This window comes from Balaenoptera physalus (assembly GCF_965194825.1).
Source record: "Balaenoptera physalus genome assembly, chromosome: 3".
In the NCBI taxonomy this organism is placed as follows: domain Eukaryota; kingdom Metazoa; phylum Chordata; class Mammalia; order Artiodactyla; family Balaenopteridae; genus Balaenoptera; species Balaenoptera physalus.
In genome coordinates, this window is record NC_138890.1 from 23,316,560 (window position 1) to 23,340,708 (window position 24,149).

A 24,149-nucleotide genomic window follows, 5' to 3' on the forward strand; every position below is an offset into this window, starting at 1 on the left:
GCACAAAAAGATGTTGGTTAACACTAAGAAAGTCTGAATAAACTATGGACTTTAGTTAATAACAATGTATCAATATTGGTTCATTGATTATAACAAATATACTAATGTACGATGTTAATAGTAGGGGAAACTTGATGAGGGGCATATGAGAACTCTATGTACATCTTCTCAATTTTTCTTCTAATAATGAAGTCTATATTTAAAAATCCATTGTTTATATATGTATGGATCTATCTATTCTGCTTTATTGCTCTATTTGCTATTTTTATAGTGATACCACATTGTTTTGATTACTACAGCTCTATAACAAGTGTTGAAATCAGATAGCATTAGCTTTCCAATTTTGTTCTTTTTCAAAGTTGTTTTGGCTATTCTAGTCTTTTTTTTTTTCCATTTCATATGCACTGTAGAATAATTTTGTCAATTTTTGCAAAAAAGCCTGCTGGATCTTCATTGCTATTGCACTGATCAAATTGGGGAGAATTAACATTTTATCAATATTGGGTTTTCAAGTCCCTGCACTGTCTCTTTTTTTTAGAATCATTTTTATTTATTTATTTATTTTTGGTTGTGTTGGGTCTTCATTGCTGCATGCGGGCTTTCTCTAGTTGCGGTGAGCAGGGGCTACTCTTCTTTGCGGTGTGGGCTTCTCATTGTGGTGGCTTCTCTTGTTGAGGAGCACAGGCTCTAGGTGCATCAGCTTCAGTAGTCGTGGCATGTGGGCTCAGTAGTTGTGGCTCATGGGCTCAGTAGTTGTGGCTTAAAGGCTCTAGAGCACAGGCTCAGTAGTTGTGGCACATGGACTTAGTTGCTCCGTGGCATGTAGGATCTTCGTGGACCAGGGATCGAACCCATGTCCCCTGCACTGGCAGGCGGATTCTTAACCACTGCACCACCAGGGAAGTCCCCTTGCACTATCTCTTTATTTATTTAGCTCTTTAATTTTTCTCAGCAATATTTTGTAGTTTTCAGCATACATATCTTTCCCATCTTTTGTCAGGTTTATCCCTAAGAATTCAACATTTTTAATGCTATATAAAGAGTATTTTAATTTCAATTTCTGGTTGTTCATTGTTAGTATATAGAAATGCAGCTGAGTTTTGTATATTGATCTGGTGTCCTGCAACCTTGCTAAACTCACTTATTAGTTCTAGTAGCTTTTTTGTAGGTTCCAGTAGATTTTCTACATAGACAATCATATTGTCTGTGAATAAAGACAGTTTTACTCTTTCCTTTCCAATCTGTATGCCTTTTCTTTGTTTTCCTAGTCTTACTGTACCACCTAGAACTCCAGTACAACATTGGATATAGGGAGAGCAGACATTTTTGTCTTGTTCCTGATTTTAGGGGTAAAGTATCTAGTCTTTCACCGTTAAGTGTGACATTAACTGTAGGTATCCTTAGACGCCCTTTGTCAGGTTCAGGAAGTTCTCTTCAATTTCTAGTTTGCTAAAAGTTTTTATTAGGAATCAATTTTGGATTTTGTTGAATGATTTTTCTGTGTTTATTGAGCTGATTATATGGTTGTTTTTTTTTTTTAGTTTTTTAATATGGTGAATTATACTGACTAATTTCAAATGTTAAAGCAACCCTGCATTCCTTGGATATATCTCACTTGGTCATGAAGTATTATTGTTTTAAAATATTGTTGGATTTGCTGAAATTTTATTTAGAAGTTCTTGCATTTGTATTCATAAGGGACATTGGTCTGCACTGCTCCTTTAATATCTTTGTGTGATTTGCTGTTGGAGTAATGCTTGCCTCAAAGAATGAGTTTGGAAATATTTCTTCCTCTTTAATTTTCTAGAAAAGTTTATGTAGAATTAATATTATCTCTTCCTTAGATGTTTGGTAGAATTCACTGGGGAAACCATCTGGGCCAGGAGTTTTCTTTGTGGGAAGACTTTTAGCCAAAAACTCAATTTCTTTAATAGATGGGGGCTATTCTCATTAACTAATCCTTCTTAGGTGAGCTTGGGTAGATTTTGTCTTTCAGTGAATTTGACTATTTCATCTAAGTTGTCGAATTTTTTGGCATAAAGTTGTTCACCAAATTCCTTATCCTTTTAATATATATAGAGTCTTTAGGGGTATCATCTCCAGTATTCCTGATATTAGTAGTGTGTATCTTCTCTTTTTTTCCTAATTAGAATTTCCAGAGGTTTATCAGTTTAATGGATCTTCTCAAACAGCTCTTGGTTTCACTGATTTTCTCTATTGCCTTTCTGTTTTCTATTTTAGCAATTTCTGCTTTGATATTTATTTTCTCCTGCTTATTTTGGGTAAGTGCTTATTTTTTCTAGTCTCTTAGGTAGAATTTGAGGTCACTCATTTGAGGCCTTGCATCTTTTCTTACTAAAGGCTTTTGGTGCTATAAATTACTCCTTAAATATTGCTTTAGTAGCATCCCACAAATTTGGATATATTGTATTTTCATTCAATTTAAAAACTATCTAATTTCCATTTCTATTCCTTTATTAACCACGTGGGTTATTTAGAAGTATGTCATTTATTTTTCTAATATTTGGGGAATTCCTCTATTTATTTATTTATTTATGCTGGGTCTTAGTTGTGGCATCAGGATCTTCGTTGCGGCATGTGGGATCTTTAGTTGTGGCATGCAGACTCTTTTTAGTTGCGGCATGTGGCTTCTTAGTTGCAGCCTGTGGATTTCTTAGTTGTGGCATGTGGACTCCTAGTTGCAGCATGTGGGCTTCTTAGTTGCGGCATGTGGGCTTCTTAGTTGCGGCATGTGGGCTTCTTAGTTGTGGCATGCAAACTCTCAGTTGCAGCATGTGAACTCTTAGTTGTGGCATGCATGTGGGATCTAGTTCCCTGACCAGGGGATTGAACCTGGGTCCCCTGCATTGGGAGTGCGGAGTCTTACTCACTGGACTGCCAAGGAAGTCCCTCCCTATATTGTTTTGATAATTTATTTCTAATTTGATTCCACTGTGGTCAGAGAGCATACTTTATATATTTGAATCCTTTTAAATCTATTGAGATTTGTTTTGTGGCCCAGAATTTGGTACATTTGGTAATGTTTCTCATGCATTCTTCTGTTTTTGGGTGGAGTGTTCTAGAAATTTCAATTAGGTCAAGTTGGTTGATAGTGCTGTTTCAGTATTCTATATTTTGATCATTTTCTTTATACCTGTTTTATCAATTATTGAGAGAGGGATATTGAAATATTCAGTTATAATTGTGATTTTGGTTGTTTCTCTGGGCTGTTCCATCAGGTTTTTCATATATATATATATATATATATATATATATATATATATATATATATATATAAAATTAATTAATTAATTAATTTTTGGCTGAGTTGCGTCTTTGTTGCTGCACATGGGCTTTCTCTAGTTGCGGCGAGCTGGGCTACTCTTCTTTGCGATGCACAGGCTTCTTACTGAGGTGGCTTCTCTTGTTGCGGAGCACAGGCTCTAGGCATGTGGGCTTCAGTAGTTGTGGCTCATGGGCTCTAGAGCACAGGCTCAGTAGTTGTGGCACATGGGCTTAGTTGTTCCATGGCATGTCAGATCTTTCTGGACCAGGGATTGAACCCGTGTCCCCTGCATTGGCAGGCAGATTCTTAACCACTGTGCCACCAGGGAAGTTCCCTTCTTATATATTTTGAAGCTCAGTTATTAGAGGTGTATATATTTAAGATTACTACATTCTATTGATTAATTGACCCCTTTATCATAGTCAAATGACCTTCTTTATTCCTGGTAATATTCTTTGCTCTAAAAACTATGTTGTGTGATATTAAAATAATGACTCTTTTGGACTAGTGTTAGCACAATATATGTTTCTCCATCTTTTTATTTTGGTATGTATATTTGAAGTACATTTCTTATAAGCAGTATAAAATTGAGGGTTTTTTTTTAATCCAATCTGACAATCTCTGCCTTTTAATTGGGATGCTTAGACTATTTACATTTAGTGCGATTATTCATATGGTTAGGACTGAGTCTACCATCTTGCTACTTTTTTTCCCCTATTTGTTCCATCTGTTGGTCTCTTTTTCTTTAAATGGTTGCTTTAGGGTTTATAGTATACATTTTTAACTTATCACAGTCTACCTGCAAGTGACATTATACCATTTCTTGTATAGTATAAGAATCTTACTGTATTATAGTTCCATTTCTTCGTTCTCAGATGGTATGCTATTATTGCCATATATTTTACTTATACACATATTATAATCCCCACAGTTGTTGTTATTTTTGTTTACATAGTCAACTATCTTTTAAAGATATTTAAATAATAAGAAAATAATATATTTACCTATGCAGTTGTCACTTCTGGTCTGGGGCTCTTCATTCCTTTGTTAAGATCTGCATTTCCATATAGTGTCATTTTGCTTCTGTCTGAAGGACATCCTTTAGCATTTCTTATAGTACAGATCTGCTGGTACTAAATTATTTCAGCATTTCTTAGTATGATAAAGTCTTTATTTCTCTTTGGATTTGGAAAAGTATTTATAATGGGTATAGGATTCTACATTGACAGGTTTTGTTTCTTTCAGTACCCAAGGATAAGTGTCATTCTCTTCTCACTTGCATTGTTTATGATGACCAATCTGCTGTCACCTTTTTCTTTGTTTCTCTCTATATAGTATCTTTTTTCCCCTCTGGCTACTTTAATGTTTTTCTCTTAATTACTGATTTTGCATTTTTTATTATCATGTATCTTGGTTTAGTTTTCTTCATTACTTATGCTTGGGTTTTGTTGATCTTTCTGGATCTATAAATTTCATCGAATTTGAAAATTTTTTAGTTATTAGTTTTCTGTCCTCCTTGATACTTCCTACAGGTACTCCATTTACATATATACAGTTGGCCTCCATATCTTTAGGTTCTGTGTCTATGGATTCAACCAACCATGGATTGACTGTTCGACTGTGGTTGGTTGAATATGCAGATGCTGAATCTGTGGAAATGGAGGGCCAATCGTAAGGGACTCAAGCATCCCACAGGTGGTTCTGGAACCAATCCCCTGAGGATACTAAAGGGTGACTGTATTAGGCTCCTTGAAGTTGTCACACAGCTTACCGATGCTCTTAAATTTTTTTTTCCTCTTTTTGTTTCATTTTGGATATTAAATGTTCCTATGTCTTCAAGTTCACTAATCTTTTCTTCGGTAGTGTCTAATCTGCAGTTAATCCTATCTATTGTATTTTTTTGTCTTAGACATTATAGTTTTCATCTTTAGAAGTTTCATCTTTAGAAGTTCAATTAAAAAATATCATCCATGTCTTTTCTTAACTTTTTGGGTCTATGGAGTATAGTTATAGTTATAACAACTATTTGATGTTCTTGTCAGCTTATTCTGTCATTTCAGGGTCAGTGTAGGTTGATCAATTTTTCTCCTCATTATTGGCCATATTTTCCGCTGCTTTCTATGCTGTTAATCAGATTAGATGCCAGATATTGTGAATTCTATCTTGTTCGTTGCTAGATACTTTAGTTCTCCTATAAATATTAAGCTTTGTTTGGGGATGAAGCTAAGTTACTTAGAAAAACATTGATCCTTTTAGGTCTTACTTTCAAGATTTGTTAGGTTGGATCAGAGCAGCATTTTATTTTTTTTTCTAGGGCTAATCATTCTCCATTACTGAGGCAAGACTTTTTTGCTTACACTACCCAGGGCCCCATGAATTATTAGGTTTTCTGGTCTGGTTGGTAGGATCAGGTACTCTTCTCAGCCCTCTGTGAACTCACTCTTCCTTTTAGATAATTTCTCTCTCATCTCTGGTAGTTTCCTTACACAGGTAAACTGATCAGTTCTCTGTTGAATACCCAAGGCAGACACTCCACAGATAGCTGGAGTTTTCTTTCCAGCTTTGTCCTTTCTGTTATTCTGTCTTGTGAACACTAGCTGCCTTGGTCTCACCAGCTTCTCAACTCTGTCTCCCCACCTCCAGGAGCCTACTACTTCTCCTTGTTTTCTTCTCCCTGTACCTGGACAGTGCTCAAGGCAGTAACCTGGGGTAGTCATAGAGCTCACCTTGACTGTTTTTGGTCTTCCATGGCTCATTACCCTTATTGCCTGAGGTCCACTCTTTTGAAAACTGCTGTTTCATACTTTTTCTGTTTTTCTTTTCAATTGTGTCAGATAGGAGGTTAACTCTTCCATTACTCCATCTGGCTGGAAGCAGAAGTGTCCATTACCTTTTTATTCTGTTATTTTTCTTTTAAAACTCACCTTAGAAGCAATCTTCCTCTGTAACAACCGACAGCTCCAGAAAGTGTGTTCCATCATCCTATGACTGCTTTGCTTCTCAAAGCAAGGCTATGAGGTGGTGTCAGATCATCCCCACTTTACTGGTATGGGAACCGAGCCTCAGAGAGGTGAAGGGCCTTGTCCAAAGTCACATGGTCTATAAAGAATTACGCCTATGTCCCTACTGCACTGTGCTGCCCTTGTCATTCCCAGGAGGGGAAATAGGGCCACATGAAGAAAGGGTTGGCCTTGTTTTATATTTTAAAGTATTTTGGGTGGGGAGGGAGATAAATAGGTGGACTCAGAGAGTAATATTTTCCAGGTCACAGTGCTAATGAGCCTGGTGCTTAGAGAGGGTCAGGGGTCTCAGTGAGTGGTCTTCCTACTGCACCTACCCCTGACTCACTTCCAAGGAAGGGAGTATGTCTTCTGTGTAATGCATCCGGCCAGAGAGGAGAATTGGGTTTTTTCCCAGAGCTGTGGAATTAGGGATCTAAAACCCTCAGGGAAAAGAGAAGGTTACTGGCCACTCAGTGGCAGGGTGTGTGTGGGTGAAGGGGAGGCAGGAGCACCAGACAGCTGGGGGTGGACCTGTGGAAGCTGTGGGCTGAGGGCACTGAAGTGGGGGTTGTAGGTGCAGCCGGCTCTCCACCCCTCTCCACCCATCTCCTGGCTTGTATGATTCTCCCTACTCCTCCCCCTCTTCTGAGTGAGAAATAAAGGTGGGGAATAAAATTATTAAGCCGTGAGTAGGTGAGGTGTTAGGGAGACAGCTTGCCAGGGTGGGCAGCACAGATGACTGCAGGGTGGGGAGGGAGGTGGTGGGAGGCAAAATGTGCAGATCCGAGCTCTGAGAAACTGGGTGGAGGGGGCTCAGCCTGGGTGCGCAGAGTTGCAGGTGGGGACACTGGAGGGTGACACCCCAGGGACAGGTGCTTCCTGGGAAAAAGGTGATATGGTCTTTTCTTGGCCATGGGGGAGGCTTTGGAAAGTTCTCGGAGAATTTCTTTAAAGTGAGATTCTTAGAATCTTTTAAAGCACGGAATGGAACGGAACATGATAGTTTTCATGTATTCAGTGCTATTTTAGGCTCAGAACCCATTTCACATGCATCAACCCATTTCATATCACAATTATCCTATGAGGTAGGTCCTATTATTTATTCCCTTTCACAGGTACAGAATTCGAGGCTCAGGCAGGTGGTGGCTCACTCAAGCACCCTATACTCTGTTTTGTTAATGAGAGAGATGTGAGGTGCTAGAGCCTCACTGAACAGAACTAATGTGAGGGGGCTTCCCTCAGCTTGACAGATTTGGAGAGGGATGAGAGAAGAAAATGAAGTATTGAAGACTGACACCAAATACGGTATTAGGTACTATATCATATATATTCTGGATGTTTTGACTACCCAATAGCAACTTCCCTTCCATGGGAAGCTGGAGCTTCGATTTTTATGTGAACATTTCCAATTTTTAAATGTTGGCATCTAATTAAAAAAACCATGTGAGCCCCAAAAATGTTCTTGACTGCAGGTGAAAGGAGTTTTTGGTAATATAGCTCCTATGGTGTGCCAGGCTCTGTGCTGGGCCAGAGGGAGCTGAGGACAAGTCAGCCTGGCCTCAGTTCTCCCAGGGCAGCCTGGTTGCAGTTTGTTGTACTGGGATTAGATCTGCATTATTCTCAAACCCCTTGGCCTGACCTGCAGAATGCTTTTTGTTTGGAAATGGAAACAATAAAGCAATTAATGGCATAATTTGTGGCACTCAGAAACTTGGGAAATGTTTCTAGGGCTTTAGTGTTTCCTGAGGGGCTTTCACTGTCTTATTTGATCCATTCTGTTAAATGAGCAATAATCCCACTTTCCGGGTGGGGCAACCAAGGCTTATAGGAAATAAGGGTCTGAGAGTCACATGAACTGGCCTGGGACCCAGGGCTCATGAGTCTGTTTCCCCCTTGCTACATGGTGGCTCAGGTAGAGACAGGGGATGGGGACTGATGTTATTTGAACACTGGGTGTTCATACTGATCTGATTGGATCTTCCCTCAACCCTGTGAGATCAGCCTCATTCTTCATAGCAGATTGTTCAAGGCAGTTGGATTACTTACCTGGCAGCTCAGGGCCACATTGTGAGTGTTCTAGCCAGCAAGGTGGGAGCTGTACCATCTTTATGATCACTGCTACTGTAGTCACAAGCCCTCTGAAGATTCAAGGAAAGGGAACAGACTACCTCACAATAGGGAAAGTATCCAAGACACATTGTAAGAAGAGCATGAGGGATGGGAGATATGACCTTCTTTGGAAAATGTAACATGCAACAGTGTGCAAAGTTTACCTTGCACTGTGTTCTCCAAAGCAGAGGTTTCCATAAACATTATACTTGAACTTCACATTTTAAGTATGTTTAACTATTTAAACATTGTAATAAATGCAACATGAATCCTCAGATATGTTGCATGCTCAATGTTAAAATCTGGAGATGGCCAGCCTATTTTTTATGTTGTTAACTCAGTTGTGTGTAGGCTTGACACTAAAGTTTCTCCTCCTATCTCTGTGTACTTAGAGAAAATCCTCAAATTCCGAAGCAAGTCTTAAAATACCAGTAGCATTTCCAACTGCTATTCTTCGTGACCTGGAATTTTCTTAGTATTTCCAAAAGAAAAAAAAAAAAAAAAAGGACTAAATGCAGTGCTGAGGTTGAAACATGACTGCATCTGTCATCCATAATATCTAATTTCTTTTTCTTTTTGATCTATCCAAACAATATCACTGTTCTCAATGATTGACCTTATAATAAGTACATGTTATAGAGTTTGCCACAGAGGCACCAAATTTGTGTCATTCTCCTTTTACTGGAAGAGGACAACTACATTTCCCAGAGTCCTTTGCATCTGAATTGAGCAGGTGACTGGATGCTGAGGACCATTGGGATATGGATGGAAGTGGTGTATGCTCTTTCTTCCCCTACCATAGAGGCCAGGGCTTTATCATGGCTGAATCACAAGATTGTTGGGGGGGTGAGTCACTGGGGGGAATGGAAATCTGCTAAGAAGAGTTCCTTGACCTGCACTAACTGTGACATGAGCAAGAAACAAACCTTTGTATGTTAAGCCACTGTAATATTGGGGTGTATTTGTTATCATAGCAAATCCTGGTCTACCCTGACTGAATCAGAATCAAACTTTTGAAATAAAATTTCTAATAAAACATAGGTCTTATCTGTTCTATAAGGGTTCCATACATTATTTATTTCAAAGAAAAACAGCTCTCCTAATCTAAAAGATTTCAAAATCAGTAATGGAACCTCATGTCTGAATCTTACAGGTGGGGAACTCAAGGACCAAATAGGAGAAATGACTTTTCTACAGTCACATGCCATGGCAGGGCTAGAATCCAGCATAAGGACATCTGTAGTTTTAACCTGTGTGAGAACGTATGGGTGAGGAAACTTCATATCTGCTGCAATTTACTTATTTATTTATTTAGGCTGTGCCGGGTCTTAGTTGCGGCATGCGGGATCTTCGCTGTGGCATACAGACTTCTTAGTCGTGGCATGCATGTGGGATCTAGTTCCCTGAACAGGGATTGAACCCCTATATTGGGAGCGTGGAGTCTCACCCACTGGCCCACCAGGGAAGTCCCTGCTGCAAATATTTTGACATAGATTAATAATGCATCAATAAAGCAACTTTTTCATAACATTTTCTGGTCAGAAGCTCTCAGGGGCATTTTCTCTCTTTATTCTCTACTCCCCAGATTGTCTCTACTCTCCAGATTGTCTCAACTCCTGAGTGTTGGAGCCTGTGCTGAAGTTCATCAGATATTCCAGGCAGGGCTTGTCTAGAAGCAGAATATACTACACCAAGGATAGTTTGAGATCAAGTGGGAATAGGACACAGAGACACTCAGAGAGAAAGTCCCTGTGAAGATGTAGACAAAGATTGGAGTTATGCTACTACAAGCCAAGGAAATTTAGAAGCTACCAGAAACTGGGAGAGGCAAGGAAATATTCTCACCTAGAGCTTGACAGGTACGTGGCCCTGCTGACACCTTGATTTCGAACTTCTGGCCTCTAGGATTGTGAGAAGATAAATTTGTTTTAAGCCATAAAATTTGTGGCAGTTTGTTATGGCAGATCTCGGAAACTAATACAGGGTCCTACATAAAACACAGCTGCCTTGCCATGAAATACAGCTTTAGGAGGCCCCAAGATCACCTTCCTCAAAGAGAGCAATGCCATGTCTGAAAATATTCACGCAGATATTGACTTTGTGCTCAAAGATAAATCCTATACACACTTCTGTGGGAAAAGCACCTTGCCCTCAGCTGCCACAAAGTGGTGGAACTGGGTCTTGTTGTGTGTATGGGGGTGTGGGTATCATGGTGGAGATGACGAGAACATTCTCATTCCTCCTGCTCCTGGTTCATTCTGTCTCCCTGCCAGTAATTTTCCTTGTTTCCCACTCACTCTTCTACTGTTTTCCTCATTCTCTCATTTATCCCCAGGCATATTGTGGCTTCACCGTGAACATTCCCACCATTGATATCTGTCTGGGTCATCCTTCATGGAGATCTCATGAGCTGAATATTTGTTCCCAAATATAACACCATAGACATTAACGATCCTTGAGTAGCAACTACCCTTTTTCTGGGTACAAGTTTCTGGCTTCTGAACAGGTATGGGACATCCCTGGAGGGAGCAGAATAAAGTGGGCAGTAAGCCCTGCATCATGCATACCCATGGGGATCCTACACTGACTGATCTTGCCCAAGTGCCTGTTCAGGGTGTTTTCCAGTTGCTTCTTTTCTAGGTTCTCCCTTGGGTGCCTTGATAAGTCACTCTCTGAGTCACTCACCAACTCCTTCTTTCTTCTCTCTCAAAGTCAGTCCCCAAACAGTGTGTTGGATAGCTTTGTGAGCCCCTTGATAGATGATCTTTTGGACCCTTCCTCAGAATATACTCTAGTTCCCATCACTAGTTTCTTCCTTATCTGGGCTCCTCACATAGAAACTTCCTGGATTCCCTAATCCAATCTTCCTGAAGTACATGTTGCTTTAGCCCTTAAAAACAGAGGGCGTTGAGTGTTGATGAGACAAGGTTCCAGGCAGGAGCAGATGCTGGGCCTTGGGGTGGGGTAGGGGCTGATTCTGGGGAAATTGTGGGTATTCTTTAAACTGCATTTGGTTTTGAGGGGCAGGGGTATTAGATATTCCATTGGATAGAACAGAGATGCTAATGGGAAACAGCTACCAAAGATTGGGACTGTAGCCATCAGAGACTTGTGCCTAGTGAGGAGATTCCAGAAGACCCAGGCCCCATTTCTGTTGCACATGGTTCCCTAAACCTTTGAGAAATGGGAGCTTGTGATGACTGAGCTCAGGTTTGCCTCCAGTGCTCCAGAATAGCTGGAGGCCTGTGGTTCTTGTTCATTAGCAAGTGATTCGAAGCTATTTCCAGACTTTACAAGTAATTCCTCTTCATTTCTTTCTCCTCCCAAATTTAGAAATCCACTATCTTTAAAACTTGGATCTTCAGATGCTCCTGAAGACAGAAAAGGTGGGGAAAAAAGATGCTGCCAGTCTCCAAATAATTGATTATCAGGTCTACCCAGAGGAAGTTGAAGTGAAAGAGGTTCTTGCTGGAGAACAGTGTGAGGAGGTGGGGAGAAACAAGTCCTTGGCAGATGCTGGTCACCATGGGAAGGCAAAACAGGCAGGTGTCAGCGGCTCATTCTTGAGAATGTTGACATAAAGAGGCCAACCAGTTGGTGCTAGCTGGAGATGAGCTCTCTGAAATGTTCGGTAGGATGGAAATCAAATCAGACTGAGGGTTGGGTGGACTCTGGCAGTGGTAAGAGTAGGGCACTTTAGAAGTGGAGGATGCCAAGTGAATGATTCAGTGGGATTTAAGGGGTGGGTCAAATTCGGTGAGATTGCTATCATGATGCGTGTGGGGTCAGGTGAAGCCATTCTTTTCTTTACTCTGTTTACGCGGAAAAAAAAAACAGAATGAACAGCTGGGAATCACACTATGCCCTCTCCAGGCAAGAGGGGATATTCACGAATAATGTGTCTTCTGCATTGAATTCATGTATTGCTGTGTTCTTTCCCTGTTATTCACTTTTACAGTGGATAAAAATATTTTCTATTGATGCTTCTTTGAAAAATTCAAATTAAAAAGTATTTTTGATATGTGTTCCTCAATGATCTTTCAGTCAGGTATCTTCTGTTTAAGAAAGGTGCTGGGCTTCCCTGGTGGCGCAGTGGTTGAGAGTCTGCCTGCTAATGCAGGGGACACGGGTTCGAGCCCTGGTCTGGGAAGATCCCACATGCCGCTGAACAACTGGGCCCGTGAGCCACAACTACTGAGCCTGCGCGTCTGGAACCTGTGCTCCGCAACAAGAGAGGCCGCGACAGTGAGAGGCCCGCGCACCGCGATGAGGAGCGGCCCCTGCTCGCCACAACTAGAGAAAGCCCTCGCACAGAAACGAAGACCCAACACAGCCAAAAATAAATAAATACATTTAAAAAACAAGAAATGCTTTCTCAATCTACATTCCCCTCCAGTGATCATCGTAACTCTTATCACATTTCATTTCCTTTAAAAAAAGAAAGAAAGAAAGAAAGAAAGGTGCTTATTTTAGTCCTAAAGATGCAGTTTGCTCCATCAGGTAGGATTCTTATCCCTGAGGCCAGAGCTGAGTTTTTGGCATCTTCTCAGAGACTTTTATAGGATCGGCATGGCTCTGCAGATTTGCCCCAACCCAAAGGCTTGTCCCAGAGACCAAGAGTCCATGTGGGAAGGTAACTGAAAAACAAGTATTGTAGGGCTCTGCTCTGCTGCAGGTATCCTGAACTTTAATTATCCAGGTTTTTCTCTGGAGCTCTCTATACAGCCCTCTAGATTTGACTGTGGGCTTTGAATAGAAGCCCTAGTTGCCACTCTACCCCCTGGACAATCTATCCTGTTCCCCTAGAAGAATGATGTTCTAATATTTCTGGAGAATTTCCACCTGAGGTATCTGTCTCTGTAAATGATTTAATAATATGGGAAGAACAGGCAAAACAAGATCAGTCTGTTCAGGAGGCTAGGTCTAGGAATCCATAACCGGATACATTTCTCTATTTTTCACAAATAATGATAAAAATGGATTCCTCTGGAGAGAGTGGAGAAACAGAAAGAGGATCCCACATCATAGATGATCTAGAAAAATGTCTCAAAAGTTAATCTTGAGCTCAATCCTGGGGCACTAAATTTCCTCAGAAAAAAGAGAGATGTCTTCATCATCTGAAGCACACGTCTGCCTCAGGCGACTGGGCACTGAGCATGCTTATTAGTAGAGTTCCAGACCTGCATCACAGAGCTCTGTATGGGACAGACACAATGGGTTCTTGAGGCTGGGGGTGAGAGCACAAGAGGAGGAAGAACCCTTAGTACCTCTCCTCACACTCCAGTCTAGCAGATTCCACCACCCATCCTGGACCAACTGCATCCCCTCACCCTCCCCTGGGCTTTGTTCTTTTCCACTTCCAACCTTTCTGCGTATAATAATAATAATTACCTTAGTACAATTTTCCATTTATTCCCCATATCACCAAAGCTAGGTTCAGCTTTGATCTTACCATTTCCATTAGCCTCAAAAGTCTGGAGTTTTCCCAGAAGTTTTTGTTAATTCTCAGGGATTTACATTCTCAGAATCTCTTCTATTTGCAACTCTGGCTCTGGTTTTGCTTTGCATAAAGCCATGGAACTCAGTTTCCTCCTTCAGATTTCCCCCAAAACATAGACTCTCACAAGAAAGCTTAAGTAAGCAATGTAGTCTCTACTAAAGATACTTCATGGGTGGCAAAAAGGGAGTGTGGTGCCATGGCAAAAAAATTTTTTTCATTTTAAAAATTGTAAAATATATATTTACCATCTTACCCATTTGTAAGTGTTCACTTAAGTGGCCTTTAGTCACATTGTGCACGCATCACCAGCACCCATCTCTAAAACTCTTTTCATCTTGCACAGCTGAAACTCTGCATCCATTAAACAATAACATCCCAATTCTTCCCTTCCCTCAGCCCCTGGCAACTGCCATTCTATGTCTGTCTGTGTGAATTTCACGACTCTAGGTATTTTATATCAGTAGAATCATACAATATTTGTCTTTCTGTGACTGGCTTATTTCACTTAGTATATGTCTTCAATGTTAACCCAGCTTGTAGCATGTAGAATTTCCTTTTTAAGGCAGAATAATATTCCATTGTATGTATATACCACATTCTGTTTAGCCATTTATCCTTTGATGGACACTGGGTTGCTTCCACTTTTCGGCTACTGTGAATAATGCTACTATGAACATAGGAGTACAAATATATCTTTGAGACCCTGCTTTCAATTCTTTTGGGTATATACCCAGAAGTAGAATTGCTGGATAATATGGTAATTCTATTTTTAACTTTTTGAAGAAATGCCATACTGTTTTTCACAGTGGTTGTACCATTTTACATTCCTACCAACAATGCACAAGGTTTCCAATTTCTCTATATCCTCAAGAATAATGTTGTTTTCTGTTTTTCGTGGTAGTAGCCATCCTAATGAGTGTGAGGTGGTATCTCATTGTAGGTTTGATTTGCATTTCTCTAATGATTAGTGATGTTGCACGTATTGGCCATTTGTAAATCTTCTTTGGAGAAATGTCTATTCAAGTCCTTTGCTCATTTTTGAATTTGGTTGTTTATTTTGTTGTTGTTGAGTTTTAGGTGTTCTCCTTATGTTCTGAATATTAATCCTTCATAAGATATACAGTGTGCAAAATTTCTCCTATTCTGTGTGTTGCCTTTTTACTCTGTTGATAATGTGTCTTTTGAGGTACAAAATTTAAAAATTTTCATGAGGTCCAATTTGTCTGTCTTTTGTTACTGGTGCCTTTGGTGTCATATCTAAGAAATCATTTCCAAGTTTAATGTTATGAAGACTTTGTCCTATATTTTCTTCAGAGTTATAGTTTTAGGTCTTACATATAGACCCTTGATCTATTTTGAATTAGTTTTTGTATATGGTGTTAGGTAAGGGTACAACCTCATTCTTTTGCACGTAAATATCCAGTTTTCCCAGCATCATTTGTTGAAATGACTGTCCTTTCCCTACTGAATGGTCTTGGCACCCTTATCAAAAATCATTTGACCATACATGTGAGGGTTTATTTCTGGCCCCTCTAGTCTATTCCATTGGTCTACAAGTCTGTCTTTATGCCAATACTACAATGTTTTGATTTCTGTAGGCTTGTAGTAAGTTTTGAAATCAGGAAGTGTGAGCTCTCCAGTTTTGTTCTTCCTTTTTCAAGATTGTTTTGGCTATTTGGAGTTCCTTGATATTCCATATGAATTTTAGGATGGGATTTTTCATTTCTGCAAAAAACATTATTGGGATTTTCATAGGGATTTCATTGAATTTGTAGATCACTTTGGGTAGTACTGACATCTTAAAAATATCAAATCTTTTTATTCCATGAGCATGGGATATTTCCATTTATTTATGTCTTCTTCAATTTCTTTCAACAATGATTTGTAGTTTTCATTGTACAAGTCTTTTGCCTTGGTTAATTCCTCAGCATTTAATCTTTTTGAAGCTATTGTAAATGGAATTTTTTTGGTAATTTCCTTTTCAGATTGTTCGTTGTTAGCACATAAAAATGCATCTGATTTTTGTGTGTTGATTTTGTATCCTGAAACTTTGCTGAGTTCACTTATTAATTCTAACAGCTTGTGTGTTTGTGTGTGTGAGTGTGTGTGTGTGCGTGTGTAACCTTGAGGGTCTTCTACATATAAGATTATGTCATCTGCGAACAGAGATAATTTTACTTCTTTCTTTCCAATTTGGATGCCTTTTATTTCCTTTCCTTGCCTAAGTGCTCTGGCTAGAACTTCCAGTGCTATATCTTGAATAGAAATGGTAAAGGTGGGCATCCTTGTCTTGGAAGCTTTCAGTCTTTCACCATTGAATATGATGTTTGCTGTGGGTTTTTCATAGGTGGATTTTATTATTTTGAGGTGGGTTTCCTTTTATTCTTAATTGTTGAGCATTTTTAAGAGGTGTTACATTTTGTGGAATGTTTTTTCTGCATCAACTGAGATGATTCTTGTCTTTCATTCTGTTAATCTGGTGTATTACTTGATTGCTTTTCATATGTTGAAATGAATAAGTCCCACTTCATCATGGTATATAAGCCTGTGTGTTGTGGAATTTGGTTTGCTAATATTTTGTTGAAGACTTTTTGTCAGTGTTCATAGGATGTTTGTCTATAGTTTTCTTTTCTTGTAGTGTCTTTTTCTGGTTTGGTAGCAGAGTAATATTGGCCTCATAGAATGAGTTAGGAAGTGTTCACTCCTTCAGTTTTTGGAAAAATTTTGTGAAGATTGATATTATTCTTTAAATAATTGGTAGAATTTATTTTAGTGAAGTCACCAGGTCCAGGGCTTTTTTTGTTGTTGTTTTTGGGAGATTTTTGATTATGGATTTAATCTCCTTATTAGTTATAGGTCTGTTCAGATTTTCTATATCTTTGCAATTTAGTCTTGGTAGGTTTTGTGTTTCTAGGAATTTGTCCATTTCATCTAGGTTATTCAATTTGTTGGTGTACAATTGCTCATAGTACTCTTTTATAATCTTTTTTACTTCCATAAAAGTGGTAGTAATATGCCTACTTTCATTTCTGATTTAATAATTTGAGTCTTCTTTCCTTTTTCTTAATTAATCTAGCTGATAGTTTGTTAATTTTGTGGATCTTTTCAAAGAACCAACTTTTGCTTTCACTGGTTTTCTCTATTATTTTTCTATTCTCTATTTCATTTATCCCTGCACTAATATTTATTATTTAATTCATTCTACTAGCTTTGGGTTCAGTTTCTTCTTCTTTTTCCAGTTCCTTAAATTGTAAAGTTAGGTTTTGGACTTGAGATCTTGTTTTTTAATGTAAGTGTTTATAGTTATCATTTCCCCCGTAGCACTGCTTTTGCTGCATCTGTAAGTTTTGGTATGTTGTATTTTTGTTTTCATTGGTCTCTATGTATTTTTAAATGTCCCTGTGATTTCTTTGACCCATTAGTTGTCTAAGAGTGTGCTGTTAATTTCCACAAATTTGTGAATTCTCCAGTTTTACTTTTTTTTTCTATAATTAAAAAAATTTTTTTTAAATCTTTATTTGTTTCTGGCTGTGTTGGATCTTTGTTACTGTGCGTGGGCTTTCTCTACTTGCGGCCAGCAGAGGCTACTCTTTGTTGCAGTGCGCGGGCTTCTCATTGCAGTGGCTTCTCTTGTGGTGGCGCACAGGCTCTAGGTGTGCAGGCTTCAGTAGTTGTGGCACGTGGGCTCAGTAGTTGTGGCTCACGGGCTCCAGAGTGCAGGCTCAGTAGTTGTGGCACACGGGCTTAGTTGCTCTGTAGCGTGTGGGATCTTCCTGGACCAGGGCTCGAACCTGTGTCCCCTGCGTTGGCAGGCAGATTCTTAACCACTGCGCCACCAGCAAAGTCCCTCCAGTTTTACTTTTGTTATTGATTTCCAACTTCATCCCACTGTGGTTAGAGGAGTCACTTTGTATGACATCTATCTTTAAAAATCAGTTGTCACTTAATTTGTGGTCTAATATATGGTCTGTCCTGGAAGATGTCCCATGTGTACTTGAGAAGAAAGTGAACGGTGTTCTTGTTGAGTAGTGTTCTGTGTATGTCTGGTAGATTTAGTTGGTCAATTGTGTTGTTTAAATCTTCTATTTCCTTATTTTTTGTCTGATTGTTCATTTCATTATTGAGAGTGTGGTATTGAAGTCTCCAACTATTCATGGAAAACTGTCCATTTCTCCCTTCAGTTCCTTCAGTTTTTTTCTTTATATATTTTGATGGTCTGCCATTAGGTGCATAAATGTTTAATTGTTATATCTTCTAGCTGTATTCTAGCTATCTATCTTTTATTAATATAATGTCGTTCTTTGTCTCTTATAACCTTTTTAAAAAAATTTAAAGTCTATTTTGTCTGATATTAATATAACCACCCTTGCTTTCTTCTGGTTATTATTTGCATGGACTATCTTTTCACATCCTTTCATTTTCAATCTATTTTTGTCTTTGGATCTAAAGTATCTTATAGACAGCATACTGTTGGCTCATGTATTTTTATCCATTTTGCCAATCTTTTTCTTTTGATTGGAGGGTTTAATCCATTTGTATTTAAAGCAATTACTTAGAAGGAGGGATTACTTCTGTCATTGTGCTATTTATTTTCTATATGCCTTATGCCTTTTTAATCTCTCATTTCCTGGATTACTGTCTTCTTTTGTGTTTAGATGATTTTTGCAATGAAAATTTTAAATTCCTTTCTAATTTTCTTTCTTTTTTTTGTTTTTAAAAAAATTTTTATTGGAGTATAGTTGCTTTACAATATTGTGTTAGTTTATAATGTACAGCAAAGTGAATCAGCTATATGTATACATATATCCCCTCTTTTTTGGATTTCCTTCTCATTTAGGTCACCACAGAGTACTGAGTAGAGTTCCCTGTGCTATGCAGTAGGTTCTCATTAGTTATCTATTTTATACATAGTAGTGTATATATGTCAATCCCAATCTCCCAAATCATCCCACCCACTGCCCTTTCCCCCTTGGTATCCATACATTTGTTCTCTATGTCTGTGTCTCTATTTCTGCTTTGTAAATAAGATTGTCTACACCAATTTTTCCAGATTCCACATATATGCGTTAATATACGATATTTGTTTTAAAAGAGAGTACTTTTGGTCTGAATTATTCAGCTTGGCTATTGACGAAACTCAGCTGGATAATTATACAAGCCTTCCTTTGACTAGTCCTATATTGGCCTAAGTTTTAGGTTTGGGATGTGAAATGTTGGCACTGGGAAAGTCAGTAAGCAGTCAAGCCCACCTCATCTGAAGGAGACTCTGGGGGTGCAAAACTTAAGGAGGCACTATTCTCAAGATGGGGTAAGTACACTCATCCCCGAGCATGCCTCCTTAAATTTTGTGTCCTAGACACCTCACTTGCCTCACCCTTGTTCTGGTCCTGAAACTGATGCCCCAAAAGGCCAAGTTCACCTGACTAGTTGGCATCAGAGCTGGAACTAACATAGATCCTCTAACCCCTGATCTGGCACCTTCCCCGTATAGTGGGCTGCCTCCAGCTTTGCCTATCCTTCCGAGGAAAGACCTTCAAAGCTAAGCAGGAAGTTTTCTGTACAGCTGGGCCAGTGGTCCTCAATCTAGGTGGTGCATTAGATTTCCTGAGGGAGTTTTAAATATTCTAAGTCCCCCTCTCTGAGATTTTAAATCAGTTGTTCTGGGATGGGCCCTGGAAACATTTTTGTTTATTTACTTTTTTTTTTTTAACATCTTTATTGGAGTATAATTGCTTTACAATGGTGTGTTAGTTTCTGCTGTATAACAAAGTGAATCAGCTATATGTACACATATATCCCCATATCCCCTGCCTCTTGCGTCTCCCTCCCACCCTCCCTATCCCACCCCTCTAGGTGCTCACAAAGCACCGAGCTGATCTTTCTGTGCTATGCAGTTGCTTCCCACTAGCTATCTATTTTACATTTGGTAGTGTATATATGTCCATGCCACTCTCTCACTTCATCCCAGCTTACCCTTCCCCCTCTCCATGTCCTCAAGTCCATTCTCTACGTCTGTGTCTTTATTACTCTCCTGCACCTAGGTTCATCAGAACCACTTTTTTTTTTTTTTAGATTCCATATATATGTGTTAGCATATGGTATTTGCTTTTCGCTTTCTGACTTACTTCACTCTGTATGACAGACTCTAGGTCCATCCACCTCACTACAAATAACTCAATTTCATTTCTTTTTATGGCTGAGTAATATTCCATTGTATATATGTACCACATCTTCTTTATCCATTCCTCTGTTGATGGACACTTAGGTTGCTTCCATGTCCTGGCTACTGTAAATAGAGCTGCAATGAACATTGGGGTGCATGTATCATTTGGAATTATCGTTTTCTCTGGGTATATGCCCAGTAGTGGGATTGCTGGGTCATATGGTAGTTCTATTTTTAGTTTTTTAAGAACCTCCATACTGTTCTCCATAGTGGCTGTATCAATTTACATTCCACCAACAGTGCAAGAGGGTTCCCTTTTCTCCACACCCTCTCCAGCATTTATTGTTTGTAGATTTTTTTTTTTTTTAGAAATTAGCAGAGTCCTTCATGATTTGCTTTTTTAAAAAAAATTAATTAATTAATTAATTTATTTTTGGCTGTGTTGGGTCTTCATTTCTGCGCGAGGGCCCTCTCTAGTTGTGGTGAGCAGGGGCCACTCTTCATCGTGGTGCGCAGGCCCTTCACCATCGCGGCTTCTCTTGTTGCGGAGCACAGGCTCCAGACGCGCAGGCTCAGTAATTGTGGCTCACGGGCCCAGTTGCTCCGCGTCATGTGGGATCCTCCCAGACCAGGGCTCGAACCCGTGTCCCCTGCATTGGCAGGCAGACTCTCAACCATTGCGCCACCAGGGAAGCCCTGTTTGTAGATTTTTTGATGATGGCCATTCTGACTGGTGTGAGGTGATACCTCATTGTAGTTTTGATTTGCATTTCTCTAATGATTAGTGATGTTGAGCATCCTTTCATGTGTTTGTTGGCAATCTGTATATCTTCTTTGGAGAAATGTCTGTTTAAGTCTTCTGCCCATTTTTGGATTGGGTTGTTCGTTTTTTTGATATTGTGCTGCATGAGCTGCTTGTATATTTTGGAGATTAATCCTTTGTCAGTTGCTGTGTTTGCAAATATTTTCTCCCATTCTGAGGGTTGTCTTTTCATCTTGTTTATGGTTTCCTTTGCTGTGCAAAAGCTTTTAAGTTTCATTAGGTCCCATTTGTTTATTTTTGTTTTTATTTCCATTTCTCTAGGAGGTGGGTCAAAAAGGATCTTGCTGTGATTTATGTCATAGAGTGTTCTGTGTATGTTTTCCTCTAAGAGTTTTATAGTGTCTGGCCTTACATTTAGGTCTTTAATCCATTTTGAGTTTATTTTTGTGTATGGTGTTAGGGAGTGTTCTAACTTCTTTCTTTTACATGTAGCTGTCCAGTTTGAAAGGCCTTTAAGGCAGCACTCAGACTTCTCTGAGGGAACAAATCCCACCTGTGGAAAGTACCTTCAGCCAGAGCCTGAGCGTTCCAGCCTGTCCATTCTGATGACCTGCTCTATGGATTTCAGACGTGCCTACCTAACCCCCACAGTGGTATAAAATAATTCCTTGCAATGAATCTCTGTAATATATATTTTTCACTAGTTTGCTTCTCTGGTTAAACTGATACACATCTATACGTTGAAGATTTGCCAGAAGTGACATGCTCCTTCCTGTTTTCTTTTGCAACAGCAGCTTCTCTAAAGTCCCCCAGCAACAAAGGACTTATACTTCAAGCCCCCCTCCTTCCTTATCTACTGTTCCTTCACTGCAGGATGTCTCCCTCGGCCCCTGAAAATTCCCTCTACACATCCTGGCATTTCTGGAATTATTATTTTTGACCTGATTCTGCCCTGAATGACTCAAGTTCCTACGTCACCCATATATAAAAACATCCTGCAGAGCCTGAGCAAAGATCAGCTCCCAAAGAGAATTTCTGGGTTGCAGAAGGGACTATAACAATGGTCCATTGACTATATTTTTCAAAAAATGTGAAGATCATAATAGCATGGATATGCTGGGGAATTTTTATAGATTCAAGGAGACTAAGCAGACATGATACAGTATAAAATCCTAGACTAGATCTTGTACTGGAGGAAGAAAAATGCTCTAAGGATATTAGTGGGTAAACTGACACAATTGAAATACAGACAGTAGATTAAATTCTATGTTACTGTTCAAATTACCAAAGCTTATAACTATGCTAGGGATAGGAAACAGAATATCCTTATTCTTCGGAAATACTTATTGAAATATTTAGGTGTAAAGAATAATGATGTATGCAACTTACTCAAACATTTAGGCAAAAGAGTAATACGTGTATGTATAGACACAGGAAATGGAACAAAATGCTAAAACCAGGTGAACCTGGGCCATGGGAATAACAGTGCTCTTACTACTCTTGCAACTTTTCTGTAAATTTGTTAGTTTTTCCAAACAAAAAGTTTTAAAAAAAATGGCCCATGCCTCTGTTCCCCTGAATTTTATCTCTTTGAGACTCTCTGACTTCAGTCTCATAGTCCCCAGAAATGTGCTATTACAACTGTCTCAGTGAAGAGCAGTGGGATACACTTATCACAACTGAGGTTCTAACATTTGTGTTTACAGAATATAGAAAAAGAACTCAGGGAAAATGAAATAAAAAACACATAACATACAAAAATACAGAATTAATACAGAAGTTCAAAGAATTGCATTTATAACCTAGAGGTGTCAGATACTAAGAACCAGAGTGTAGAATTTGAAGTCAGTACCTCTAATACCAGCCATGTGACCTGGAGCAGGACATTTTACCTCTTCGTTCTTCAGTGTCCTTATCTGGGACCAAGAGATATAAATTCTCAGTGTATGTAGGAAAAAAAATATGCGAGCATATGAAGAAGATTCCTGAAAATGAAAGCTAAGGAGGGAAAACTAGAAACCAAATAATCTCCCACCCCAAGATCTTAGTGATGTCATCAATATTCTTTGGAGTCTAAAAAGCTTTGAAGTCTCCAAGAATTTCTAGTTTTAAAGGGGTAGGGAAGTGAATTGGGGAAAGAAAAGGGCCTCATTTCCTAAGGCCCCTCTCAGAACCTTGTGCTTTATATGTGGACTCACTTAGTATTTAGGACTTTATGACACTCTCCCATGCAGCTGGTGGAAATGTAGATTGTTAGAACTTCTTCAGGTGTTTTGGCAATATTTATTCAAATAAAAAAGTGCATATGTGCACAATGAAGTTTGTATAGGGATGTTCACTGCAGTATTGTCCTAAAAGCAAATCATGGACACAAAATGTCCACCAAAGGAATCAGTCAAATAAACTATTATGCATCTATCTATATCATTAAAGACTGCATCCATGAAAAGAATGAGACATATGCATATACTGATAAGAAATGGTTTCTTACAGGTGTCTACCATAGAAAACAAGTTATGTAAGGAATGCTACCATTTTGAGGGGTGGGGTAGGATACACACACACCTATCTACCTCTCCCAAGGTGCTTATTTACACTTAAACTATCTCTGGAAGGCCACAAAAGAAATTTAACAATATTTTTTGGAAGGTATGGGTGTGAAGGGTGGGGAATAGTCTAAAGGGCATGACACAGGCAGACATTTACTTTTCACTCTGTATCTATTTTTGCATATATAATCATGTGAATATAGCCCCTTCTAAAAACAAAGAATTTGTATATTTAAAAACATCCCCAAACCCCTTCTCAACACCTCCACCTCTCTTTCCTCCCCTCCCCTCCTTCCCTCCCCTCCCCTTCCCCCTCCCCTCCCCTTCCCCCTCCCCTCCCCTTCCCCCTCCCCTCCCCTCCCCTCCCCTTCCCCCTCCCCTCCCCCACCTTCTCTTCCACCCACCTCCTCCTCCCCCGCTCCTTCTTCCTCCCGCCCCCACAAAATCCTAGCCCTTTACCCGGGACAAGTTCACCAGCTGGTCCTTCTCCAGCAAGAAATTGAGAGCCTTCAGCTCTAAGAGAGGTGGCTGACAGGTGGGGAGCAACCCTAGAAAAAAGGTGTTTCTGACTGACGGCGAACTGAGGTTTAGAAGAATTGCGTTGGTTTATTTCTTCGATTAAACAGGGATACAAATATATATACCAAGTAGTAGGTAAGGGGAAAATAAAGACCCTAAAAACCTCCTAACCGTTATTTGTAAAGGAAACTTAAAGTGGAACCATGACAATTTGAAAAGGCAAAGGCGGGCGCGCGCTGCAGGCTGGGACTTGTAGTC

General features: G+C 39.4%; 1 long non-coding RNA gene across 1 annotated transcript in view; it reads left to right on the forward strand.

Annotated features, from left to right (window-relative positions):
- The window catches only part of LOC309658254, a 66,596-nt gene extending 42,939 nt beyond the window's left edge, over positions 1-23,657 (forward strand). Inside the window, exons 2-4 of the long non-coding RNA XR_014262143.1 lie at positions 9,551-9,659; positions 9,983-11,783; positions 12,442-23,657. This is a non-coding gene — a long non-coding RNA (uncharacterized lncRNA). The remainder of the gene's footprint in view (positions 1-9,550; positions 9,660-9,982; positions 11,784-12,441) is intronic.
- Positions 23,658-24,149: the final 492 nt, after the last annotated feature.